Source organism: Elephas maximus, chromosome 3 (assembly GCF_024166365.1).
Source record: "Elephas maximus indicus isolate mEleMax1 chromosome 3, mEleMax1 primary haplotype, whole genome shotgun sequence".
Classification (NCBI taxonomy): domain Eukaryota; kingdom Metazoa; phylum Chordata; class Mammalia; order Proboscidea; family Elephantidae; genus Elephas; species Elephas maximus.
Window position 1 is genome coordinate 68467885 of NC_064821.1, and position 24374 is coordinate 68492258.

The following is a 24374-nucleotide window of genomic DNA, read 5'->3' on the forward strand; positions in this document are numbered from 1 at the left end:
AGCTGAAAAAGTATACATTTATATCCTCTTTCTCCAGAGATTTACTCCATAAAAATACTACCTGTTGCCGATGAGTCAATTCTGACTCACAGTGACTTTACAGAAGAGAGTAGAACTGCCCAATATGGTTTCGACTGTAATCTTTATGGAAACAGACTGCCACATTTTTCTCCCATGGATTGGCAGAGGACTGATATCTATGTCATTTACTTTATTATTTCAAGAAATATTTAAGCACCATTATGTACTATTCACTGGAGATAGAGCATTATACAAAAAAAAAAAAAAAAGTCCCTGCTCTCACTGAGTTTACATTCCAGTTGAAGAGACAGGTAACAAGCAAATATCAATTATTCAAGGAGTGGTAAGAAAAAAAAAATAGGGCAGGAAAATAAAGAAAAATGGTGGGGGGAGGTGTAAAGGAAGACAATTTTAGGTATGGGAGACAAGAAACTCTTCTCTGAAGACACTGGTGACAGGTGACACTTGAGCAGAGACCTGGAAGAAGGCAAGGGAATACAGCACACTTTCTTAAATTCCATTTGTATTTTCTGAAAGAATGGGAGTGGTAAATTTTCTGGGTCTTTTACATTTCAAATGTCTTTATTTTGCCTTCATATCTGAGAGTAAAATTAGCTGGGCTTAAAAATAATTTTTCCTCAGAATGTTGAGAATATTTCATCTAGTACACAGTGTTGCCATTATAAAGTTGTATGCTAAGCTGATTCTCATTCCTTTGTAGGTAAACTGTTGTTTTCTTTCTGGAAGCTTTCAAGGTTTCACTTTTATTCTTGGAGTTCTACCACTTCACCAGAATTAAATCTGCTAGGCACTCATTGAGCACTACTGATTTTAAGACATTTTTTGTAGGCTCTGAAATAACAGATAAAAAAAAAAATTATATTTCCTCCTCTTCACTCTTTGTGTTCTTGCCTTCCGGAGCCTTATAAAACAGATGTCAAAGTTCCTTCCAAATCTCTTAGCTTTTCTCTCATACTCTGTATTTTCGTCCTTTTACACCGAATTTTCTTTTAGTACTGTGAATGCCATTCCACTGCCTTCTGGACCCCAAGGTTTCTCATGAGAAGTTGGCTGTTAATCTTACTGAGACTGTCTTCAAAGTGGTGAGTCCCTGCTCTCTTGATGCTTTCAAGATACTCTCTTTGTCTTTCAATAGTTTGATTATAACACGTCTAGGTGTGGATCTCTGCGTTTATTCTACTCGGAGTTTGTTGAGCTTCTCCGATGTGTAGCTTATTGGACTTATCTTGAAGTTGGCTAATTCTTTGCTCTAACTGATCAAATTCATGGTTCAGCCCATCTAGTGAATCTTTCAGTTCAGTTGTATTTTTCAACTCCAGAATTTCTGTTTGGTTCTCTTTTGTAATTTTTCTCTCTTTATTAATATTTTCTATTTGGTGAGATACTGTTCTCATACTTTTCTTTAGTTCTTTAGATATGGTTTCCTTTCACTTTGAACACATTTTAAATAGCTGATTTAAAGTCTTTGTCTAGTGAGTCCATCTGAGCTTCTTCAGAGACAGCTTCTATTGACTGCTTTTTTCCCTGTGTATATACTATCATTTCTTGTTTGAGTGCTCATAATTTTTTGTTGAAAACTAGTTTAATATGGCTTTTTCTAGAAATCAGGTTCTTCCTTGCTCACAGTGTGCTGTTGTTACTGTTTATTGTTGTTTGTTTCTTTGTTGCTTAGTTACTTCCCTGAACCACTTCTGTGAAGTCTATATTTTGTGTGGCCACTTAAAGCCAGTGCTCAGCTTCAAACCAAACCAAACCCATTACTGTTGAGTCGATTGCTACTCATTGCGACCCTACAGGACAGAGTAGAACTGTCCCGTAGGGTTTCCAGGCAGCAGCTGATAGATTCTAACTCCCCACCTTTTGGTTAGCAGCCGAGCTTTTAACCAGCTTACTGGTCAGCTAGTGATTGGGCAGATTTACTTATATGCCTGAAATGAACAAATTTCCTAGTTTTTGATGCCAAGGGTTGTGTGCATGTTGGGATATACCTTCAATACTCAGCCAAGCAGTTTACAACCCTGCCTTGGCCTTCACTTTCTGCTTGCACAGAAGTAAGTATTTAGTACCTTCTTAGGTTTCTCCTTAGCTGTGCATAGCCCTGGGAGTGTGAGAGGACTTACAGATTCCCAGGGCTGTATCAGAGCTTTTCAAGTCCCGCTAAGGACAGCTCATTCCCCAGCATTTCCTTTTAAGCTTTTTGGTAGTCTTTAGGTGCTGTAGAGTTGGTGTTGACTGACAGCAAACCTATGTACAACAGAACAATACACTGCCCAGTCCTGTGCCATCCTCACAATCATTTCTATACTTCTGCCCACTGTTGCAGCCACTGTGTCAATCCATCTCGTTGAGGGTTTCCTCTCTTTTGCTTACCCTCTACTTTACCAAGCACGGTGTCTTCTCCAGGGACTAGTCACTCCTGATAAGATGTTCAAATTAAGTGAGATGAAATCTTGCCATCCTTCCTTCTAAGGAGCATTCTGACTGTACTTCTTCCAAGACAGATTTGTTCATTCCCCTGGCAGTCCGTGGTATGTTCAATATTCTTCACCAACACCAAAATTCAAAGGTATCAATTCTTTTTTCTTTATTTAATGTGCAGCTTTCACATGTATATGAGGTAACTGAAAACACCATGGCTTGGGTCAGGTGCACCTTAGTTCTTAAAGTGACATCTTTGGTTTTTAACACTTTAAAGAGGGCTTTTGCAGATCTGTCCAATGCAATACATCATTTGATTTCTTGATGGCTGCTTCCATGGGTGCTGATTGTGGATACAAGTAAAATGAAATCCTTGACAACATCAATCTTTTCTCCATTTATCACGATGTTGTTTATTGATTCAGCTGTGAAGATTTTGCTGTATGTTGAGGTATAATCATACTGAAGGGTGTAGTCTCTAATCTTCATCAGTGAGTGCTTCAAGCCCTCTTCACTTTTTGGTTAGCCTACTGTTTACCTCAACCATTCTTCACAGGTGAAATGTTCTATAATTGCCTCTATTGTTTTTGACAAACCCCTGGCAAGCTCTGTGTCAGGTCAAATACAGACAACCTTGTGAGTGAGGTCTTTCAGAGAATCACCAGACAGTCAAAAAATGACAATTCTCTAGGAATGGGGCTTTGAAGAAGAAACTCCAACCTTGTTCTGCCCTTTCCAGTGGCTGCTGGTTTTCACCATGATTGGGGGCTATTGGCTTTCAAGGCTACCATGGAGCTGTGGGGTGGATGGGAGAGAAGAGATGAGAATAGGGCAAGTTAAAACACCACAAAATTTACTGTTCTTACCAAGATTCAGTCATTTTTCTAGAGTAAATGCTCCTGGATTGCTTCAAGTCTTTGGTTAATTTCCAGAGTTCTGAAAGTTAATTCTGAAATTTTTGCCAATGTTCTCATTGCTTTTAGGAAGGACAGAATTTTAAGAGGTCCTTACTTTGCCATTTTTGCCGGCATCCTCTGTATTGAATTTTACCTCTTTCAGTTCAATCATAATATTTATTAATTTGCTATGCTGCTATTCAGTACATCTTTTGATTTTTAAAATTTTAATATTCATATTTCTTATTTCCTTTTTTATTTCATCTTAATTACCAATAATGCTTATCTTTAAAATCTTCAGTTTACACTATTCACTATTTTCTTTAGTTTTGGTTGCATCTGGTGCCTCTATTTTCACAGAATTGATTTTCCTTAAGTGACTGGTAAATCTTGGATATCAGTTCACAAAGTTTTTTCTCATGGTGGATGAGAATCTTTGTTCATCTGTTCATGTACGCAGGTTCTAGTTATATTTGTTTACCTCTAGTGACTGTGGAAGAGCGGTGATGTTAGGCAGTGTCTTCAGGTAACTTGCTTTCTGGATATGAATCTCTGTCTCTTCTAAACATCACATGAATTATCTGAGATATAGCTATTCTCTATGCCAGGACTCTCACTTTAGAGAGTAACTACCATAGCTTTAACTTGGGGGAAACACCGGAGTTAGCAGATGACTGCTTTTTTTTTTTTTTTTTAATTGTGCTTTAGGTAAAAGTTTACAGAGTAAATTAGTTTCTCATTCAAAAATTTATACACAAATTGTTTTATGACATTGATCACAACCCCCGAAATGTGTCAGCACTCTCCTTTCTACCCCGGGTTTCCCGTTTCCATTCATTCATTTCCTGTCCCTTCCTGCCTTCTTGTCTTTGCTTTTGGACAGGTGTTGCCCATTTGGTCTGGTATACTCGATTGATCTAAAAAGCATATTCCTCATGTGTGCTATTGTTTGCTTTATAGGCTTGTCAAACCTTTGGCTAAAAGGTGTACTTTGGGAGCAGCTTTTGTTCTGAGAAGGGTGTCCAGGGGCCACAGTTTCGGGGGTTCCTCCAGTCTCTGTCAGACCAGTAGGTCTGGTCTTTTATGTGAATTTGATTTTTGTTCTATCTTTTTTTCCTGCTCTATCCAGGACACTGTATTGTGATCCCTGTCAGAGCAGGTGGTGGTGGTAGCCGGGCACCATCCAGTTCTTCTGGGATCAGGCTGACGGAGACTGAGGTTCACGTGGTCCATTAGTCCTTTGGACTAGTATTTTGTTTGTGTCTTTGGTTTTCTTCATTCTCCTTTGCTCTGGACAGGATAGGACCAACAGATGTATTTTAGATGGCTTCCTCTGCTTTTGTTGTAGAGGTCTATGGTTGCTTCAGGCTGTTCTTGCTTCTTTCTCAAGCACAAAACTCATTAATTCATTTAAAAAATATTTACCGAGTGTCTACCATGTGTAGGTAATAGTCTAGATACTGAGGATTTAGTGATGAGCAACACAAATTTTTCAGCCTCAAGGAACTTATATTCTAATAGGGAGAAAAATAAGGCAATGCAATTTCACTAAGCAATAAGTATTATGGAAAATAAAGCAAAATAAAGAATAGGAAGTGATTACAGCAGGGATATTTCAGAGAGGTTGATAATTTCTGAGGTGGTAACATTTCAGCAGAGATCTTAATAATAAAAATGAGAGAGCTGTAAGAAGATGTGAGGGAGAGCTTTCCAGGAGGGAACAACAAGTGTAAAGAAATCGAAAAGCACCATATCTTGGCATGTTTGAGAACAAGAAAGCCAGTACTCTTGAAGCAAAGTTAGCATGCGAATGAGTGGTAGGAAGTCAGGCCTGATCACACACAGTCTCATAACACATGATAAGGAGTCTGGGAAGGCAGTGGGTGCTTCAAGCAAGAGAATGACTTGGTTTACATATGGCTCAGTGGTTAAGAGTTTGGCTGCTAACCAAAAAGTTAGCAGTTCAAATCCACCAGCTGCTCCTTGGAAACCCTATGGGGCAGTTTTACTCAACGGCAGTGGGTTTGGTTTTTTTACAGGGTCACTATCAGTGGGTTTGGTTTTTTTATAGGGTCAGTATGAGTCAGAATCAACTCGATGGCAATGGGTTTTTTTTTTGTTTGTTTGTTTCAAATGTTATGTGAAGAAAAGACTGTAAGGAAATACATGCCCTCCCCAGGCAGATTGTTCAGTGTGTTTGGAAAGCATTTCTCTGGGCTTTACCAGTGATGCTCAAAATCGGGAGCAAGGGCTAGGAAGCTGATGAACGCTCTGGACATCCTTCCAGCCTTCATAGGAGTCTGGTACTTTTCTGGAATGTCTACACATATGTTCCACTGTGATTTCTTCTGCTAGTCTCTCCATCAATGCAATCTCACTATTTTCTATCTTTCAGAAGTTCATCAAAGTCTCATCAACTAATGGTAACCCTTCTTGATTTATTACCTAGTGCTGCCATTAATAGAAATACTGTATGTGGGCCACTTGAAAGAACAGAAATTTATCTTCTCACAGTTCAAGAGGACAGAAGTCCAAATTCAGGGCGTGGCTCTAGCGAGGTCCTTCTTTGCGCCTATTTCAGTTTAACTGCCAGCAATCCTTAGAGTTCCTAGGCTTGTAGATTCATTTGCCTTGTGTGTCTTTCAACACATATTTTTGGGGGACACAATTCAATCCATCACAGTACTTTTCAAAAAAAACATTTAAATACCTTCTAACGTGTCTATTTAAGAGTTCTTTCTACTCAGAGTCCTGCTGAAGCAGACACAAATATCCAACAGACCTATACTCAGCTGACCTCCCTAAAGGCTCTCTTTAAGTTAGTACTAAGAGAGCCTTTCAGCTCTCACAACTCAGACAACAGCGCAAATCACATTTCTGTAACCAAAAAAATTACAACCAACCACACCTTGTCGCTGGCCTTCCCTTGGATACACAAAAGCCATCACCAAATTGGTTAACTCCCTCCATAAATAAACAGCCCAGCCAACTGACTGTGGTAAAACTGGTGAATTCTTCTGGCTACTCTGAGAGGCGTGACTGACTAACATATTACAGTATTATCAGCTGTACAAATATTTATAGTAAGTTACACTTAACAAAATACTATCCGAATTTTCTGAGAAAGTATTTTTTTAAATGTTATTCAGACTACCAAATTCTTAATAGGAAAAGTATTTTATCAGAAAAAGATACTCTACGAAGTACTGTTTGTATAATTTCTGATTTTACTTCTTGGAAAATCATCCTTTGAAGTTGTCTATAAATCAATCTGTAGTAAAAATTAATAATGTAACAGGGAGATGTGTTCCAAAGGAAAAATTCCAAAACCACAGTAAAAACTATTAAAAAAGGATGGGTTAATCTGATTTAGCTACGTCAAGGGGAGCTTAGTAACAGTCCAACAGTTCTTTGACTACATTCCTTCCAACCCTCCTTGGATTTTTCTTCAGTTTTCAGCAACCTGTAAGTCACAAAGCATAAGAATTTCTCTAATGTTTGAAGATTCAGACTCCAAAGAACTTACAGTCTCCAAAACTTTGTTTTCTTCCTCCTTTCATCTGTGGAGGTAACATTTCTAAGAGAACCAAAATTTTTTCTGTAACTGCTGTGGCCTGACACATGTCATGCTCCAACAAAAACAGTCGATAAGTGTGTGGCTTCCAGTTATATAGAAAAATTAGCACCCTGTTTCATCCACTTCCTAAAGTCAAAATTCTATATATTGAACAGCTTTCCAGTATTCAGATAAAATCTACAATACTAATGGGAAGTCAGTCTTTTGATACAAATATAGGCCTTCAGCTGTTAAAAGGATTATAAGACCTAAATTCAATTCTTTTATTAATGTTTATTTCTCTGAATTTATTTCCTCCTTCAAAAATCAGATAAAAAAGAAAGCACTCATAATTTCACAGTTATCATTTCAGCACTGAGTGAAGAACCTAATGCAAGTTTTAACCCTCATTATTTTACTCTTTAAAACATAATTCATCTCTGTAAGAGGCAACTTTGACAAGCATAAGGTATTTTGGAAACATACGCTCTGGAACCAGACTGCTTAACTTCAAATCCAGCTCTGACACTGACCAGCTATGTGGGATCTTAGACAAGTTATTTAACTTTTCTGGATCTCAGAGTTACTTTATTTGTAAAATGGGAATAATGATGTTGTTGTTGGGTGCCATCAAGTCCGTTGGTTCTGACTCATACCAATCCTACTGGACAGAATACAATTGCCCCAAAGGGTTTTCAAGGAGCAGCTGGTGGATTTCAACTGCTGACCTTTTGGTTAGCAGCCAAGCTCTTAACCACTATGCCACCAGAGCTCCGGAATAATAACAAACCCAAAAAAACCAAGCCCGTTGCCACTGAGTTGATTCCGACTCACAGCGACCCTACAGGGTTTCCAAGGAGCACCTGGTAGACTCAAACTGCCAATCTTTAGGTTAGCAGATACAGCTCTTAACTGCTACACCACCAGGGTTTCTGGAATGATAATACTACCCTTCTAATAGGTTTGTCATGAGGATAAGCTGACTTAATAATTACCAACTCTTAGAAGAGTGCCCGGTGTCTGTTAAAGAAAAAATAAGTAAATAAATAAGTATCTTAGACATAAGATAAACTCAGGAAAGAAATCTGATCTTGGGTGAAAGTCAATTCACTAGTTTCCTCTTGGCTTCTTACAGGGCAAAACTATTAAGGTTAAGGTCCAAATAACAGGAGATTCCTATGAGGATCTCCATTAAAATAAATATTTTTATAACGATGCTATTAAAAAGTTGGGTCTGTAACCCCGATATTCTTTGTTACTTGGCTTTGATTCCAAATACTCTACCTAAGAATTTTCCTACCAGTCCTAAAGGAAAGATGTTTTCAAGTTCTTGGGCAATCAAGTCCTGTTACTCAGCAAATATGCAGAACCCATCAAGTCACAAATGCACTCCGGAGATCCAGCTGTGAGTTGATACTATTAATAGCTAACATTTAGGGAATGCTTTCTATTGGTCAGGCACTGTTCTAAGCACTTTACATGCATATGTCAACTCACTTAAGCCTCTCAATAAAGGGACTATTTATTACTATCACCATTTAACAAAAACCACACCCATTACCTTCAAGTCGATTCCAACTCATAGTGACCCTATAAGAAAGAGTAGAACTGCCCCCATAGGGTATCCAAGGAGCGGCTGGTAGATTTGAACTGCTGACATTTTGGTTAGCTCTTAACTACTACGCCACCAGGGCTCCATCACCACTTTACAGATGTCAAAATTAAGGCACAGAGTAACTTGGCCCAGGTTATACACTTAGTAAGTTACCAAGCTAGGATTCAAACCCATGCAGCCTAGCTTCAAAGCCTCAGCTCTGAAGCCACTGCTATGTCCTTCATAAAGAAAACACCACATACAAAAACCCAAACCCACTGCCTTCGAGTTGATTCCGACTCCACATACAGTATTGATGATTTTAAAAAGCTGACCAAAGACGTAATCAATGTCACTAAATTGTACATGTAGAAACTGTTGAATTGGTATATGTTTTGCTGTGTATATTCTCAACAACAAAAAAAAAATTAATAAAATTTAGGCAAAAAAAAGCTGACCAAGCTAAAAACGGACAACATGCCATGCTGTAGTCACTAACAGCCAGAATTCACAAGCCGGGCAATGACAGACTAAGAAGGTGAATTTTCTCATTCTCATCCTTCTCTCGGGCCTCTCAAGTGAGTATGAGTTAAGACAAGTGAAGTATTTTAGATAGTGCCTGGCACATAGTAAGTGCTTAAGTGTTAAGGGGTGGTGGTAGTAAAAATAATAATAGTTAAGAATATGACTGCTGACTCTATCTCACTCTAATGACAGGCTAGGAGCAGTTAAGATCTCTTCCACTTTTTCCCCTCTGTGATTACATGAAATGAATCAGGACAATAAATGCAGTTCACTGTCATAAACCCAAATGATTCCTCCCTCAATCTTGTTACTTTCACCTGACCATATACATATGAGCAACCTGCTTTATTCCTCGCTTCTCTTTTCTTAGTTTACAAAGACTGGATTGGGGCCAGAAGAAAGAAGAATAAAGCAGCTTTGTAACCTTTTGACTAGATGCCAAGAGCAGAAGCAAAGCTTGTGCAAAGCAACTGAGTCTACCTAAACTTTGACCGTTAGAAGGAAACTAGCAAAAGTTTCTAATGATAGAAGCTCTGAATGGGACCAAGCATTTTTCGACTTCATCACGGTTTTGACACCGGAAAGAACAAAGATGACAGTGACTGTAACGAGGGCAATAGGGCTCTCCTCTCCCAATTGTTCTCTACAATTACTTAGGTTAGAATCTTAACAGAATCAAGATACTGTTTTCAGAGAAAAATTTTCCATTATAAAAACTCAAACACTTTCCATTAAAAAAAGACAATACTGGAAAAAAAAAATCTAGCAGTCACTAGAATTTTTCAACCGGCAGATACACCACATCAACTTAGTGAATGGAAACTAGCATTTTGTTTTAAATGAAATACAATACAACAGAATAGAAAATAGTAGACTACCAATAAGTAAAGGTAAATACTGTTTCACAAAATGTCTGTTTCAATATTAATTAATATTTACATATATGTGTGTGAGTACTAGGTAACAATGCTAAATGCATAACCTATTGTGAACCATGGTCAAAAAAGCTTGAAAGCCACTTAAAAGAGAACCAGCTAGTCAAAATGGAGGAAAACAGCCACTTCAAACTATATGCAAAACAACCTTCTGTGTTTTGGTGGTTTCCTAAAATACAGCTTTTTAAAGGCAAGCTTCTGGAAGAGAACAAAAAAGGGAAAAAATAAAAACCAATCTTGAGAGTGAATCAATGGTTTAACATAGTTATTCCAAACAAAAAACAATTTCACAGAAGGTGAGGTTCTGAGAGTAAATAAATATATAACAACTGAAAGTATATAGACATGAGATAAAGATTTTTGGTTCCTCTAGCTATTAAACACCTCACCAACATGATAGGGTAGCTATGAGTCGGTACTGACTCGACAGCAACGGGTTTTGGTTTCGGTTAACATGAAAGATAGCCTATTCTCTATGCAAAAGCTTGGGTTCTCACTCCCAAGAACACTTATTCATCAGTGTTGTCTAAAATCACTGCTTTCTCATCTATAGCAATGTAAGAACCAGGGAAAAGGAAAAGGAGGTTTGAAAAATTCTGCTTTATTTTAGATTATCATCACAGAAGTTGTTGCCTAAATTTGACATATTTAAGAGAGAAAAACTCAGTAAAGTGATACACTGATTACTTCAGAATGTTTTTATAAGACATTTATGTACTTTTTTAAATCTAAAATGAGCCCTAATTTCTGAAGTATTCTAAGGAAAAAAATCATACACATTTTAAAATTATTCTATCAACAATGACAGATTATATTAAAACCATCAATCTAATAGGGAAAATTAACATCATTGTGCTCAGTTAAAATTTCCTCTTCTTCTGAAAAAAGGAGGGAAAGCAACAGGCGAATCTGACCTAAATCTTTTTCAAGTACTATGGAAACTAAAGAATAAAGTTCAATTTCACCTAAGAGATAACAATTCTAATTTATTCCCACAGTGACAGTGCTGATAGCAACAAACCACCAATTTGTCTAAATTCAGTAACTTCTGTTATTAAATTTCAGGTGAAAGGCTTTTAAAAGAAACTGATTATCAAACCTATACACAGGAGTTGCTTTTCAAACAAAAATTAAAGTTTTAAATTAAAGAGCACTCAAAGTAACAAGTAAATCATCGCAGCAAAGCTTACACTTTTCACCTCCATAACAATACTCTTCCCACCAAGGGGTGGTGGGACCAAGACAAAAGTTACTACAAAAATAGTATATTTGATTAATTAATCTGAATTAAATAAGAGGAGTCAATATACTAAATTAAAATAAGCAGATTTCTGTCACTTTTTACCAGAAATAACGGCAGTATTTTTTTTTTTTTCTGTTAGCCAGAGTCCACAATTCTCAATTGTTTTCAAAATATTCCGAAACATAATCTTATCATTATCTGCTGGGTAGTATTTTGTTCTGTTGTACACAGGGTCGCTAGGAGTCGGCATCAACTGGATGGCACCTAATGACAATAACATCGTTATCTAAGACTCTTGCATTAAGCTGTACCCCAACTTAACAAATAGAAAATCGTTTTCTTTTAGAGGTGCAACTAAACAATTTTTATTTAGGAAAAAAATGACATTAATATAATCAATAATATTCTAAAAGACTATTATTTGCATTTTTCATTAAAAAAGGAATGGGTTTGTGAAAGTTACCCTTCTCTTTTCTGAAATAAAAGGAAAAACATTAACTTAAATATACAGTAAAACCTGCAAAAGCCAGAACCTGTGTAAGGGAGAAATCTGTCAGTAGAGGGAAACTATTTTCCACTAATAGAGAGACAGGAAACCCTGGTGGCTTAGTGGTTAAGAGTTCAGCTGCTAACCAAAAGGCTGGCAGTTCAAATTCACCAGGTACTCCTTGGAAACCCTATGGGGCAGTTCTACTGTGTCCTATAGGGTTGCTATGAGTCGGAATCAACTCGACGGCAACGGTTTTTTTTAATTGACACAGAAAGTAGTAACACTGCACCCCGTCAAAGATGGAAAATTTCCAAGACAAGGAAGTCCCTTCAAGTTCTAGCTCTCATAGGTCTCACTGTACTACCCTAAACATGGTAGTCCTAAAGATACGAACATACTTAATTTTGTATAAATTTCTAAATTTGGAAATGAGACTAGAGGAAGTACCTTACTTGATACATCTTTCACAAACACAGAAATTCCAGTTTTAGTTTCTGTTTTATATTTCAAAGTTGTTAAATTCATATGTAGGACATCAAAATTTCAGAGTTTAAGATTACTGCATAAATTCATTTAATACCCTGCAGATCAAAGAAAGGCAAAGAATTAACTGCAAGGGGTAAGACATTTTAACAACACAGAATACATTTTAGTAAAATCTGTCTTTCTCCAAATAACCAAAAAAATCGACTTCCATAAAAATTTTCTTAAAAAGGGGGGGGGGGTGTGATCCTGTTTTGCTCTCTTAATATATGATTTTTGTCACCAGAGAAACATAGGTAGTAAAGGATTAGTAATTTGCCTTAAGCCAGCATTAATAAAAATGACCAGGGAAACCTCCCTCTAAGGTTCCCAACCAAATGGCAGTATCCTTTTGTGCTTTAGAGAAATTGGACGTTTAATCCGATTCTGTAAAGGAAGAAATCGCTAAACTAGTAGACCCTTGTACAAAAACATCATGAACTACGGAGCCAGCAAGACTTAAGTTCAGATTCAGCTCTCCTGCTAACTAGTTGTGGGGCTCTGGGCAAGTTATGGAACTTCTGGCCTTGATTTCCTCATCTGTAATACGGAGATAATAAAAGTGCTTACTTAACTCTTTAGTTAATATACAGAAAGTACTTAGAATAGTTCTTGACACAAAGTATTATGCAAGAATTAACTTCTATTGTCATAGATTTTTACATTCAGTTATAAAAAAGTTTCCCAAATGAAAAATTTTTAATTGCTTACTTTGGACACATCATCAGGGAAGACCAATTAATAGAAAAGGATATCATGTTTGGTAAAGTGGAAGGTCCAAGGAGGGAAATCCTCCATGAGATGGATCAACATTGTGACTACAACGATGGGCTCAAACATACCAACAACTGTGAGGATGGCACAGGACCAGATAATGTTTTGTTCTGTTATATATATAAGGTCGCCAAGAGTTAGAGCTGACTAGATGGCAACTAACAACAATAACAGAGAAGGAATATGATTTTATACTAATTAAGCTGTGATACAGATTAATGCAAGAACCTTAAACCCCAATAATAATGAGATATCACTGAGAGCTTTGAAAATAATAGAATGAAGCCTAGTTTTAAATTATATACCACTGACACTGGTAAAAAGTGACACTTTCTTTGGATAAAGCTTATTCAATACTTTTAAATCTTATAGTTTAATTCAGACATGTATAAGAAAGATCAAATTCAGAATTTAACTGTAAATGTCAGTCCTGTACAACGTCACCTAGTTCACATGAACAGCCTGAATTCTATTACTGTTTTGTACATAAAATCGAAAACCCTTTGCTGCCGTGTCAATTCTGACTCATAGCAACCCTACAGGGAAGAGGAGAACTGCCCCAAGGGGTTTACAAGGAGCGGCTGGTGGATTCGAACCGCTGACCTTTTGGTTAGCAGCTGTAACTCTTAACCACTGTCACCATAGGATGTGCCCAAATGATATTTGCTGAAAGAAATGTATTACAAAGATTATTTCTATTTTCCAGGGAGAAAACAAATCTAAGTGGTGTAAGTATTCACCAAGCTAATTAAGTCAAAGTGCATTCAACACAATCTGTACTAAAGATCTTTAAGACATTAAGCACTGACTGCCTTGGGCTATCTGCTAGCTTATTTAAAATACGTCAGTTCTATTTAAACTATACATTTCCTTTTCAGATTTAAAATACTACTGCATATTTAAATGGGGGAAATGGTTGAGGACAAATTTTAAGAAGCCCGTATTTCAAAAAAGTTTTTAAATATACTAGAAAATAACAGAGAAAATACCCTAATTATTTCTTGTAATAATTAGTTAACCTAGGACTTAGGCTGATAGAACCAAATAAAGATATCAAGATGACGATGTCGCTGCTGTCCCACTGCTTGCTATGCTCTCTGACAATAAAGGACACCACTATCAATGGGCAGTTTACAGTTTCAGCCACATGTTCTGTACACAAACATACACTTATTTTTAAGTTAATCAGCAGGTAGAAAGTCCACCTATTTTCCACTTTACTATAAACACAACAATCTAACCCCTTGTTAGAAACAAATTAAATGAATGTGTGGGAAGAATAAACTATTCCTAATATTTTTAAATACATATTTCCATTTTTAACTACTCTTTCTCTATGTAAATCACATGAGCTAAAATATCCTGTTAATATATGCAGAGTAAAAAAATCTTTTAGACAAACAACTACCAAAAAAAAAAAGTTCTATAAGGTTTTTATTTTTCAACAACAACAAAAAAAACTGAAAATTGCGAAGTGGTTTAGGTAGATTACTGAAACTATCACACTGCAAGATACAAATGGAAAGGGCAAGGTCAAGATACATCATTCTGTTTCTTCCATTTTCAAAGCTGCATCTTCCTTAAAACACATCCTAGGGTTCAAGGACAAACAATAAAACATGTAAAACAAAATACAGTAGCAACTAAAATGACGAAAAACGACAACCAAAAATAATCAAACCAAACCAAAAGAAAAAAACGTAGAAGAATTAAAAATCAATATGCAGAAATATACTTTAAACTGAGCCCTCAGAGTTACAAACTAAAGCTCTGCCAAACTAAAGCAGAAATTTCTATAGAAAACCAACAAAGCTAGACTCTTCTCCTGAGCTTTAAAAACACACACTAAGCTATCTCTAGTAATCATATTTTTCTGTTTGGTAGCTAGGTGATAGCGGTACAGGCTTTTAGTAATTAGAAAGCCTTATCAGCCTTCCGGAAACCCTGGTGGCATAGTGGTTAAGAGCTACAGCTGCTAACCAAAAGGTCGGCAGTTCAAATTCACCAGGCACTCCTCGGAAACTCTGTGGGACAGTTCTACTCTGTCCTATAGGGTCACGATGAGTCGAAATTGACTCAATGGCAGTGGGTTTGGTTTTCTTGGTTTATCAGCCTTCTACACTAGGCCCAGCAGCATGACTACAACTTCTCCAATGAAAACACAGAATGCTCCTTTCATTTAAGGGCTTCTATAGGGTCCCTGGAAACCCTGGTGGTGTAGTGGTTAAGTGCTACGGCTGCTAACCAAGAGGTCGGCAGTTGGAATCCACCAGGCGCTCCTTGGAAACTCTGTGGGGCAGTTCTACTCTGTTCTATATGGTCGCTGTGAGTCGGAATCGACTCGATGGCAGTGGGTTAGGTTTTTGGTTTTATGCCGGATCTGGAGCCCTGGTGACATACTGGTCAAGAGCTACTGCTGCTAACCAAAAGGTCAGCAGTTTGAATCCACCAGCTGCTCCTTGGAAATCCTACAGTGAAGTTCTACTCTGTCCTATAGGGTCACTATGAGTTGGAACTGACTCGACGGCAACAGGTTTCTATGCAGGATTTATATCGTAATAGGCCAAAATCATTTCAGAAGAAAAAAGACACTTCCACCCCACCTCCAACCTTTTTAACTTCTACTTCACAATAGTTTTTTTTGTTTTTTTTTTTTCCCTCTAGTCCCTTGTTGAAGGCAAAAGGACTTCAGTCCTGGATTTAAAAATCTGTGTCACAGATGTCTTATCCCCAAACTCTCATTCATATGAGATTAAATGTATTGAAAGGAACCATTAACCACTATATCGTGCTCTCTAAATCACAGCTTTGATATAACCAAAACCCACTACTCTGAGTGTTACTTTTCAATGACCTTGAAAAAAACACTAATTCTTTAAGCCCTGATTTATCTGTAAAATGAAGAAGTAGGTTTGAACTCTATCGTTCAAATTGTAGAAATTGACCTAACAGTAGGCAAATTGTAGAAATCTATCCAAAAGTCCTTGGGGTGGCACAAATGGTTAAGCATTCAATTACTAGCTATGAGTCAGAATCAACTACACAGCAATGGGTTGATTTTTTTTTTTTTTACTAGCTTAAAAGTTGGTACTTGCAACCCACCCAGCAGCACCTTGGAAGACAGGCCTGGAAATCTGCTTCTGAAAGGTCACAGCCTTGAAAACTCCATGGAGCAGTTCCACTCTGCACACATGCGGTCTCCATGGGTAGGAATCGACTCTATGGCAACTAACAATAACATCTAGATTTAGACTTAGACATGCCCAAGAAATAGACATCAGAAATAAAGAAAGTTGTAAGAAGGCTCTGCACCAACCCAAACATGGGTTTATCTACAGAGTTTCCATGGCATGAAGAAGAAAAAATTTTAAAAGTACACAAAACTAGAGGTAAAGAAGCAGCTGGAGTCAGCCCATACTCATTGGGATTACTTTTTAAGAATGGGAAATGATGAAACCAGGTTGAACGGAAATTAGTTGTCAATGTAGGTCCTTGTGAGGAAGAACAGGTAGGGAACTTTCAAAGGGGTTTCCCTAAGTTGTTAGGTAAGTCCTCAAAACCAACCACAAGGGTCCTCCCCTGTGGCTTCTAGGACTAACATGGCCATGCTCCAAAGTCCTTTGCTAAAAATAGCTGAAGGGAACAGCCCAATTTTGGAATAAGCCAAGGTCTATCGCACTCTTTTATACGTATATATATCATAAAACGAGGGAGATTTTTCTATTAGTTCACTAGACAAAAGACAAGCAGATACTACAAGCTGTATCTGTTCTGTTCAAGTCTGAAATACTAAGTTTTAGAGAAGAATTTATACGATTACAAAAAACATTTGCAATCAAATGCATACACCACAAACATCAAAAACACAAAAATAAAAATTATCCAATCCTGTACTTCATAATAAGCATTGGGTTCACAAAATCTGCACACTAACAATTACTAAATCCAATCCCTTCGGTTTATAGACGACTTAACTCTTGACTAGAATTTAACATAACCTCCAGAGAGATTAATGAAAGAAGTCCTAAGTCTCAAAATGGGAAAAACATGGTTTTAAGGCTAAAGTGGCAACAGGAAAGGAAAAATAAGAGAAGAATATTCTAAGGAATACTGTCTTGTCTGGCTTATGAAGAAAAGGGTGGAGGGGCGGGGATAGAAAACCTGGTAATACAGTAAAAATGAAGAAACAATGTGTAAGAGGCAAGGATTGGGATGAAGAGCTGCATAAGGAGTTCAACTAAGGAAAATATTCTTTGAAACTACTAGTGAATTCTTCAGCAGAAAACGTTTCAGTAACAACACACTAACATTTCTCACAATAAACTTATAACTCTGAGGCTAATAATCTCCAAAGAGGCTCTGTCCTTTGTCATAGCAAACTGTCCTATAAGTAAAAATAAAAGTTTAATGCAGAAAACAGGGTTGACTGTCCCAGAACATCCATATTTTTGCCTCAGCTGTGCACATCCATTCTCTTGGGAGAGAGAAGACAAAACTGACAGGACGTCCTCATGACCCGTCAATTAACAAGATCACACAAGCACAGCGGCTAGCAGTACCGTAGGCGTACCACCTGTTAAAATAGCCTGCTCTAAAAGAGAGCCCCAAAATTGTGCTCAAGCGAAGGACTGGAAACGCCTTTGTTGTTCCCTAACTACGGAAGCTACTAGAGTTCAGCCTAACCCAGCGCCGTGGAGCAAAACTTCCTCCAGGAGGGGGGAGTCTTCCCAGATTGGAGCTCTGGCAAAGTCCTTTAGCTAAGAAAAAGGTGGGAGAACCCCAAGCGAAGCACAAATGTCACATACTACTCTCAGAAGGGGAGAAGGGTCAAAGGTGAAGAAAGGTGAGGGACGAGAACCTAGGACCCCAGAGAGAGACAGGCTAAGTTCCCCAGTGGAAGAGGGTGAGCACAATGTGGAGGTGGGTCTTCCCCCTGGATGAAATAACACTGAGATCCCGGGATCAGGGTTTGCGCAAGAAAGGTGCTAAAGTGAGAGAGTACGGGGGAAAGCAGCGGCTGAGGGAAGTGCTGAGGAGAAAGGCAAGAATCGGCGCTGAAAGGGGGACGAGGCTGAGGAAAAGCAGCGAGAGGTGCGCGGAGGCGAGAAAGGATAAACTGAGGTGAAAGGAGCGAGGCCAGAATGAGAGAAAGGGCTGAGGTGAGTGAAGCACGGCAGGGACAAGGGACAGGCGAAGAGAACCCCCACCCAGACGAACCGGGGCAGAGTTCTGGACCCGTCCCCCGACATGCTGTACTCGACCGGCTGCTGCTCAGACCCTGTCGCCAGCAGAGACTCACCCAAAAGCTGCACAGGCACCACAGCAGGACATAGGTACCGGTCCAGATCAACAGCAGAACCAAGCGAGAGAAGGAAACGGCGGTGTTAGCGTGACCCGGATGCGCATCCCTAGGAACCGGAAGTAACCGGCCAGGGTCACCTCACAATCTAGACTTCATTCCCCTCAGCAGCCGCTGGGAGCTTGGGTTAGGCCTCACGGGGAGGGGAAACTTTTGGACCCCGCCCACTCCGCTGCGCGGGGAGCTCCGCCCCTGGTTACGCCTCTCTCGCAACCTCAGAGTCCGGCGTGGAGAAGAATGGGATGGCTCGCACTGTGCTGAGGACCTTGATGCGCAACTACCCCCTGTTAAAAAAAAAAACACACTTCGGTCCTTCTATTTCAAGAAACTTTTAAAATACGTGTAATCCATGCGTCTCCAAAGAGAACATGAAGAGAAATGCTCGATGCATTTGGTTGATTTAGAAAAACTGTGGAAGAATGAGTAGGAAGTTTTGGAAGGCATTTGAGAGGCTAGCCTCAGGTGATCTTTTTATCCCCCAAATTTATTTACTCCTGTATTATATTGAGGAGTCCTGGTGGTGCAGTGGTTAAACGTTTAGCTGCTAACCGAGGCAGTTTGAATCCACCAGCCGCTCCTTGGAAACGTTATGCGGCAATTCTACACTGTCTTACAGGGTTGCTATGAGTTGGAATCAACGGCAATGGGTATATTGAGCTTATGATTAACTTCTATTTCATGCACACTGTTTTATGTATTTGATCAGAAACAACATTTTTCAATGCTTCATTAACTTTAAATTACCAGTCAGGTAGGTATGGGTTTATGGAGTTTATTCAATTTGGAGCCCTGTTTAAGGAAAAAATATATATATATGGAATTGTAAGTACAATGTTAGGTATAAAAGTGAATCTTTAGCCTGAGAAAAGAAATGACAATTTTTTTTAAGTGCACAAATATCCTAAAATCCAAAAATAACGTAATGTTTTTACTAACTGCTTTAAAAATATATATATTTTTACTAACTTCTTTATATACCACTAAAATACTTTTTCTCCTACATTTTTTTGGCTGTATATTCTTTGAGCACCTCTTCCTATGAAACAATTTGCTAAAACCCATAAACCAAACCTGTTGCCATTAAATCAATTCTGACTCATAGCAACCCTATAGAACAGAGTAGAACTGTCCCATAGGGTTTCCAAGGAGTGGCTGGTGGATTTGAACCGCCCACCTTTTGGTTACCAGCCAAACGCTTAACCACTGTGCTACCAGGGCCTCACAATTTACCGAGTAGTGTCATTTATGAAGATTCTTAACTCCTCTCTCTCACACTCCACGTCTAATTCATCACTAAGTTCTGTAGGATTTACTTTCAAAATCTGTCAAGAATCTGACCCTTTACTGCTTCTACTGGTACAAGCCACAGCAAATCTCTGACAGTTTGCCCTATTTGCACCGTTGCCCTCCCACAATCTATTAACACGGCAGCGGAGGGCCCCTATTAAAATCTTCATCAAATCATGTCCTTCCTTCAATGAATTCCCATCTCCGAGTAAAAACTAAAGTCCTTACATTAGCCTACGAGATCCTGAAGATTTGATCCCCTACCCCTATTATAGGAGGGCACTGGTGGTTCAGTGGTAGAATTATCTTCCAAGAAAGAAATCTGGGTTAGAGTCCCAGCAAACGCACCTGATGCGCACCCACCACCTGTCTGTCAGTGGAGGCTTTTGTGTTGCTATGATGCTGAACTCTGTCTTGGAAGGAGTACAACCAGAATGCTCCTTAGAAGCAAGGATGGTGAGACTATGTCTCACCTACTTCGGAGATGTTATCAGGAGGGATCAGTCCCTGGAGGACATCATGCTTGGTAAAGTAGAGGGTCAGTGAAAAAGAGGAAAACCCTCAACAAAATGGATTGACACAGTGGCTGCAACAACGGGCTCAAGCATAACAACAATTGTGAGTATGGTACTGGACTGGGCAGTGTTTTGTTCTGTTGCACATAGGGTCACTATGAGTCAGAACTGACTTGACGGCAGCCAACAACAACAATGATGCTGAACAGGTTTCAGCAGAGCTTACAGACTAAGACAAACTAGGAAGAAAGGCCTGGTGATTTGCTTCTGAAAATCAGCCAGTGAAAGCTCTATGAATCACAACGGTCTGATCCTGTTGTGCATAGGATTGCCACGAATCCCGCTGACTTGAGAGCAGCTAACAGCAACAACAACCCACATTACAACTCTGACCTCATTTCCTACTCTCTCCATTATCACTCCAGTGTAGACACACTAGCTTCTATGTGCTGTCTCAAGTCTGCAGGTAGACTCAGGGCCTTTGGGCTTGCTGATCCTTCTGCCTGCGTTGCTCTTCCCGCAGATAACTGCATCACTCACCCTGCCATCTCGTTTACATCTTTGCTCAAATATCACCTTTTCAGTGACACCTTCTCTAATGTTATATTTAACACTGGAATACCATCATCCCGCCTGCACTCCCTAGCCCAGTTCCCTACTTAATTTTTCTCTAATACCACTTTCATGGTATAGAATATAGCATGGACTGCCAGAAGAACTAACAAATCTGTCTTGAAAGAAGTACAGCCAGAATGCTCCCTAGAAGGGAGGATGACGAACTTTGTCTCACATACTTTGGACATGTTATCAGGAGGGACCAGTCCCTGGAGAAGGACATCATGCTTGGTAGAGTAGAGGAGCAGCGAAAAAGAGGAAGACCCTCAACGAGGTGGATTGACACAGTGGCTGCAACAATGAGCTCAAGCATAACAACAGCTGTGAAGATGGTGCAGGACCAGGCAGGGTTTCATTCTGTTGTACATAAGTTCTCTATGAGTCGAAACTGACTGGACGGCTCCTAACAACAACAGTGCTTATTCCCACCCAACATACAGCATAATTTTCTAGGTGACACAAAGGGTTAAGCACTCACTACTAGAGGCCTGGTGGCCATATAATTCTGAAAGGTCATAGCCTTGAAAACCCTATGGAACAGTCTACTCTGCACACGTGGGATTACTATGAGTGTCAGTCAACTTGACAACAACTAACAACAAATTTGGTTTAATGTCTCCCTCCCTGCACCAAAATGTAAAGGTCATGTATATTGTCTGTTTTGTTCACTGACATATTTCAGCACTGGAACAGAGCCTGGCACACTGTAGGCACCCAATGAATGTTTGTTGAATGAAAAAAATACATTTCTCTTTTTCTTTGCCCTCACAAATCTGAAGCCATGCAAATTGAGCCACCAGCTCCACCAGGGGGCACCCGTGAGTAACCAATGTGGTATCTCTGGAAAAGTTACTCCTAAAGCGTGTACACACAACTCCAAAACAGTGCTACCGGAAAGCACACAAATCTCTCCCTACAGCAGAGGATGCTGTATATTACTAGCAGTAAAACCCTCCAATGTCTTCACAGCCTCTTAAAAATAAAATCCAAGGTTTTTACTATGTTCTACAAGGTCCATAATTCACCAACACCATAATTCAAATGCATCAATTCTTCTCCCATCTTCCTTATTCATTGCCCAGCTTTCGCATGCTTATGAGGTGATTGAAAACACCATGGCTTATCTCTTCAGACAAAGATTAGACTGGACTATAAGACATAAAATGATACTTGTCAAGAATGTGCTTTTTAGTTCAAGTGGATAAAACATGAGACTAAATGGGCAGCTTCTGTCCGGAGGCAAGATGAGAAGGCAGAAAGGGACAGGAGCTGGCTGAATGCGCATGGGAAATCTGGGGTGGAAAGGAGGACTGTGTTGACATGTTATAGAAAAGCAACCAAGGTCACATAACAATATGTGTATAAATTTTGTATGAGAAACTAATTTGAGCTGTAAACTTCCACTTAAAGAAAAATTAAAAAAAAAAAAAGGAAATACCATGGCTTGGGCCAGGCATACCTTAGTCCTAAAGGTGACATGAATTATGGTGTTAGTGAAGAATACCGAATGTACCAAGGACTGCCAGAAGAACAAACAAATCTGTTTTGGAAGAAGTACAGCCAGAATGCTCCTTAGAAGCGAAGATAGTGAGACTTCTCGCTTACTTGGGACATGTTATCAGGAGGGATGAGTTCCTGGAGAAAGACATCATACTGGGTAAAGCAGAGGGTCAGCAAAAAAGGGGAAGACCCTCAATGAGACAGATTGACACAGTGGCTGCAACGATGGGCTCAAACATAACAACAGTTGTGAGGATGGCACAGGACCAGGCAGTGTTTCCTTACATTGTGCTTGGGGTCCCTGTGAGTCAGAACTGACTCAACAGCACCTAAGAACAACAACCACTACAAGGCCCTTCTTGGCTTGCCCTTCCTAGCTCTCAGACAGCATTCCCTGCCTAGCTCTCAGACAGCATTCCCTGCCTTGGTTCTCTTCACAAACTGATTGCAACCACGCTACCCTTTCTGTTTCTTCTACAAACCAAGCTTGTTCTTGCCTCAGGGCGTCAGCATACACTGTTCCCTCTGCCTCAAACATTCTTCCCCAGACCTTCCAATGAATGGTTCATTTTTCTGCAAGTCTCAAAGTAGCTGTCTAAAGTAGCTCCCCCACCCCCGCCCCATGCCTAATCTTTTCTTCATGGCCCCTATCACTGTCTGAAATTATTTTGTGTGCTTATTTATTGTCTGTCAGTAGAAAATAAGCTCCCACAGGGGTCTTTATCACTCTTGTTCACTACTGAATTCTCAGCACTAGAAGATTGATTGGCATTGTACATAGTAAACGGACAAATGCTTCCAGTTTGCTCTTATTCCTCCCAACACACTGGGAAGTATTATGATTATCTCCATTTTCAGCCTGAAAAACCTATTGCCGTTGAGTCGATTCCAACTCATAGTGGCCCTATAGGACAGAGTCAAAGTGCCCCATAGGGTTTCCAAGGAGCGGCTGGTGGAGTCGAACTGCCGATGTTTCTGTTAACAGCCAAATGCTTAACCACTGTGCCACCAAGGCTCCAAGGAATCTGGCAGGGAGAGGTTGAGTAACTTGCCCGAAGCCACACAACTGGCAAGTAGCAAAGCCAGGACTTGAATGCAGGTCTGTATGACTTCAGAGCCCATGATTTTAACTACTAGGCCATGTTCTGCTCAAACTACAGGAAGAAAAACAGGCAGCCAGGTATTTATTTACCAGTTTCTCTTCTCTGAGTTCATACATTTTTGCTTGCTGCCACGATCAGCAGAAGGTTGGAAGAATTTATTTGCTTTGGCTTTTTCCTGCTCTACTGTATTGCTCCTGGGGACAGATCTAAAGAAATATGGCAAAAATTTGGTTGTGATTTATTCAAGCTGGACTGTGAGTACTTATATGTTGCTATATTATTTTTTCCATAGTTTTGAAATGTTTCATGAAAAATTTAACACAAAAAGGCTATTAAAATAGCCAAAAAATATTACAGCCAAATCTTTCTAAACAAAAACTAGAAAGTAAATCCAAATGCGAGCCTAATTACATTAAAAGTATCTAAAAATAAGGCCTCTGAATTATATATTTCCATTAAAAGAGACAAAAGAAATGTATGGTCAGTGTTTAGTAATGGGTCTTTAATTTAAAGTCTCCTGATTAACGTATCTAAAGTACAATGGTCTCAGTTTTGTTTCTGTTGATGTTCTCTGTTGTTTTTAAGGCAGTTTCTCAATATGTGCATGACATTTGAGCTTCTAAAAGCAATCTATAGCAATCTAGTCTTTGCTGTAACAAGGATGAGGGTCACTTTTTGCCTGTTTAGCCCTGCATAGAAATTACTAGTCTTTTTCACAGTTTTATCCAAATTTTCACCAGCAAGAAGCCTTTGGAGTAGAATTAATTCACACTTTCAAAATATGCAATAACCATCATTGTCTTTGGAGCAACGCATTTTCAGTTTCCTGAGTATATTATCTTCACTTTACATGCAAGTAACTTTTCTGTATGTTCACTAGTGTTGTTCATCATATTTCTTTCCCAACAAATCAGTATCAGTTGGCAACATCCAAGATCTCTTGCTTTATGCTTCTTGAATAAAACTTGAGTGCTTTAGGGAAGACCTCACATAAAAGCAT

At 39.1% G+C, this 24374-nt stretch overlaps 1 protein-coding gene across 3 annotated transcripts in view; it reads right to left on the reverse strand.

The window, feature by feature from the left end:
* The window catches only part of EYA3 (EYA transcriptional coactivator and phosphatase 3), a 134255-nt gene that overhangs the window by 82033 nt on the left and 27848 nt on the right, over positions 1–24374 (reverse strand). For 2 of the 3 annotated variants that reach the window (XM_049878444.1, XM_049878446.1), the window contains exon 2: positions 18295–18638. The exons of the other annotated variant lie outside the window; for it this stretch is intronic. The gene's annotated coding sequence lies outside the window, so the exon portion shown is untranslated. The remainder of the gene's footprint in view (positions 1–18294; positions 18639–24374) is intronic. 3 annotated transcript variants of the gene reach the window in all.